This window comes from Labrus mixtus, chromosome 4 (genome assembly GCF_963584025.1).
Source record: "Labrus mixtus chromosome 4, fLabMix1.1, whole genome shotgun sequence".
Lineage (NCBI taxonomy): Eukaryota > Metazoa > Chordata > Actinopteri > Labriformes > Labridae > Labrus > Labrus mixtus.
The window spans coordinates 10279041-10283342 of record NC_083615.1 but is presented as its reverse complement, the minus strand read 5'-3'; positions in this window follow the sequence as shown (position 1 = coordinate 10283342).

Below are 4302 nucleotides of genomic sequence, written 5' to 3'. Positions count from 1 at the left end.
TTGATCCCAATAAGTAACTATATGGGGCAAGGTGTATATATTTGTCTCTTCCACTGATATTTTAACAAGAAAGATCATTATAGTTCCTTTTGACATTATCAGAAGGACATATATTTAAGTCTGGAATTTTCTGATTGGATGATATGGACAGAAAAAAATGAATTAGTGACCTTTTTTCAGATGGGCTTAGGATGGCACTGTTGTCCTCAAAAAGTGTACCAGATGTTCATTTCTGCAATTTTGCAACAACTTTACAAAAACACTCAAAAGGGAGTTTGTGGTATTTAGCATATTCATTGAGGCGGCAGAAAGAGCAAAGAGTGTATCAGTCTGATCTAACAGAGGTAGGTGAGACCATTTGGAAGTGATTTATGTCCTGCTTTGCACTAGTCCATAACCCTGCATTTGACAGGGTTAACTCACATCAATCACTTCTCTGAAGGTCCTCGCAGAAAACACTTTTTCCCTACACTCCACTAAATAATGGTTTCTGGTTTCTTGGACCCAAGAGACATGTAGACTAGCCCTACTCTGTCAAGGGAAGATACCATCTCTGGACAACAGACAAATGGGAAATTCCCAGACGCTCAAACTTTTGGTTGCACACTTATCAGCAGAACTCAATGAAAATAACCTCTGTTGTTATTAGCAATCTTTCCTTGCATAAGGGTGTGATCATATTTAACCCACAAGAAGGGCCTCTATTGTCCAACTATTCTTCAAAAGGCCCTTGAAACCCCATCAATGTCCCTCAAAACCCCAGCAACATCCTTCCCCTTGAACATCTCCTCCCCTCTGTCTACCTGCTTTAATGAAGAGGCGGTCTAAGTGCTGCAGTCCTGTGTTGAGCATATCTTTCTGTCTGGACTGCAGACAGAGTGTGTGTCTGAGTGTCTCTTTGTATAAATCAATTTGGTTGACTATTTGTGTGTACTTCAAACCATCAAATATACCTACAACCACACACAGCTAGTGTTTTAGCTTAGCAGGAGTGGCACTCATCACAGTCTGTCTTGTGGTTGTACTTCTCAAATTCAGTCAAAGCCACTTCAATAGGCCAGTACAATAAAGCTTTTATCTCACTAATTTTGCTAACAAAGCTCTTCAGTCTGCATTTTACATTTGAAGATGTTCATATTTTATAGTAGAGTGTACTTGTATTCAATCAGGCCTATATTAATTCAAAGTACATCTTTAGCCATCCACTAAGTGGCTGTAAAACTGGGTTTTGAAAGGAGGATTTAGAGCATTAAAAGATATGTTTCATGATTATAAGTGAAGGAGGATCAGGTGGTGCAGATTAACTTTATCTGCGTTTGATGTTAAATGAATAAAAATCTAAATAAATTTGAAAAACCAATTTATCTATTTTTTAACCCAGCATTAACTAAAACAAAAGAACAGTATAGGTTATCCAATAACATGTCTTTGTTGTTTTTTTTCTGGGAAAAATAAATCACAAAGGAGTCACATAAATTGTGTTGGTGTATGCTATAGTAGTAACTCTGTCCAAAAGGCGGGAAAACTCAGTTACCCTCAAAAGCTCTTCTCTTGTAAAAGTGAAATATTCAAACACAAGAATAATGAAGCATTAAGTCATCCTCTGTTCCGTCCAAGTATTTTGTTCCCATAAGCTAAATGGCATCGGCTTTACAAACCCAAATTTCCATTTTGATTGTTACACATGCTACTACTAACTAGCTAACCTGAAAATAAAACAATGCTGCTCCTTTATTTCCATATATAGCCTACTAGGCTACCTTGTCAGGCTAGGTCACAACTGACTTTTATCTGGGACACTTTGTTTCAGCCTGTTCTTTTGGCATGGTGTATTTTATTAGCTTGAAATGTAAAAGAAGGAGTTCAAGTTGTAGGATTAAACACAGCAAACAGAGACTTAATGTGTCTACTTCTGTATTAAGAAGAACATTTAAAGCAATAAATGTAGTTAATTTGCCTCTGACATCAAAGCAATTTTATTGTGTCACAATTCTAGGATGAAAGTAATAGCACTGTTAGCAACTCAGCAGCACACTTCCTGTAGCATAGGCTCGATTTCTTTATGTGGATTAGATACTAACAGGTCATAATGGAAAATACAGATCAATATTTCCATTGGCCATCTTAAAATGAACCATGTAGCCACTTTCTCTGATAAAGTTTTTCTGTATTGTTTTGAAGGAACCTCAAACTCTTGCCTTGCCGTTACTCAAACCATTGTTCCAATTTTGCACGTGGACATCCATATACAGCGTTGACTGATATATGAATTGTCCTTCCTGAAAGATTCATGAGCTTTGCACATGCCATGGTGGCAGCAGGATTTTTTGATTCCGTTTTAACACTCCATATGGTATCGCAGCTTAACTACGTAGGCTACACCACGCAGCTGCTTGTGACACATTTATTGGCACAGAGTCAGCATCAGAGGCCACTTTGACCAGACTGTCTGTCAGTAGCCATAAGGACAAGATTTGACTGGGATTAATTGGCCCAGTAGACTTGTTAGACACATGATTAGATGTATTCTAATTAGACAGCCATGCTTGTAACCATATTAACCCTTACATACTGATTTGTAGACAGTTATTTGTACGCTTTCTTTGGAACTGTTACCAATCATATTAATGTAAATTATATGTACACTTTCAATGCATTTTTACTCTGCTGTTTTGTATTACTCTGTCCTGTCTGAAAAATCTTACCTGCAGAAGATTAACAGCATAATTTAATGGGGCTTGTTGTAAATGCTTCATACTTTGTACCAATTACTGTTCTTCTTAGTGGCTGAATCAAAGAGATTAAAAAGGAAAATTGTCTCAAACAGCAGCAATTTAATCTTTTCCCCTTTAATTTAAAATATTATGATGTCTGCTTGCTTTGCTCAATTTGGATCTGTGTGTTTGCTTTTGTCTGGTATTCTTTTAACTATTTTGTCTCTATGGCAGCAATAAATAATCTGTAAACACACTGTTTTTTTCAGAGCTCCTGTCTATTTTTTATAATAAAGTTCATGTCAGGGCTATTTTCCAGGATGACTGCAAAAAGCTGATTACATTTCAAAGACATTAAAAAAAAAACAAAAAAAAACAAAGGCCACACAGAGAGGCCACTTGAGTGTTGTGTTGATGCTTTGTTAGATAGGCAAGGCTAGCCAAAGCAAAGCATTGTGTTGTTAGCTCTCTGTTGTACCTTTACACCTCTCTCATCTTCAACTATTGTTGCATGGTCCATCATTGACATGCTGTTATCCCTGCACACACAGGCTTAAAGGATCATTTTCTCTGAGAGGAGACAGGCCTATAGAACAAGACAAAGGCTTCAAACTATCCAAATGATGTCTTCTGGGTGTTCCTCAAAGGTATGATAGCTATCTGGGAGAATCATCTTAAATGCTTTTGCCCTACATGTCAAATCAAAAGTCGTATTGTGCAAAATGCACATCAGACAGAGGGATGCTTTTTTTTCTTCTTCTGCTTCATTGCCAGGTTGTAATTTTGTGTTGGCACACAAACACACTACATCTCCAAGTATGTTGTGGAAATGTTTGATCTTTGCATAAACGTCGAGTGTGTGCTCACAAGATGCTTATTACTGCTGGAGTTGGAATTTTTCTTCCATCTGATTTATATCAGGTGCAAGACCAAGGATGGGTAATTTGGCTGATAGAGGCATTTTTATTACAGAGCTCAGGTTGTGGTGGAAATGATAGGACTATACTTTACTGCATTTGTTAACTAGAGTTTACCCCAATTCTTTTGTGTACAGCTGATTCGTCTGGAATGTTTGTTTAAGCTCAAACACAGAATGCAAGTCTCACCTGGAATCCACAGCATTGTCTGAGATAGAGAAAAGCTGCTGTGAAATACAATGGGGCCAGAATAATATAGGACGCATAATGTAAAGTGTATGCTTTCACCATTTCCTATTCTTAAACTGTAGTTAAAAAAAAAAGTGCTGTGATGATGTGCAGGTAAAAAAAAAACTAAAAAATAATGGAACAATTAAATACCAGCTTCAGTCTCACTGAAGAGAAAAAAAACATATTTGTGGACAAAAACCTTACTGAAGTCCATATAAATGTAAAATCATAATAATATTACCATCAGGTGTTCCACATTGTTTCCCACTGCTTGAACATGTATTTGTTAGCATTTAATTAAGTCTTATGGATATACAACTAATACAAATCCCCAGGAAACATTTTAATCAAGGAGATCAATAACATGATTCAAATAGAAAAGAAAGTACATCAGATAAATTCTTATTTTTCAACTTAATGTCAAAAATGAAAGTGGACTG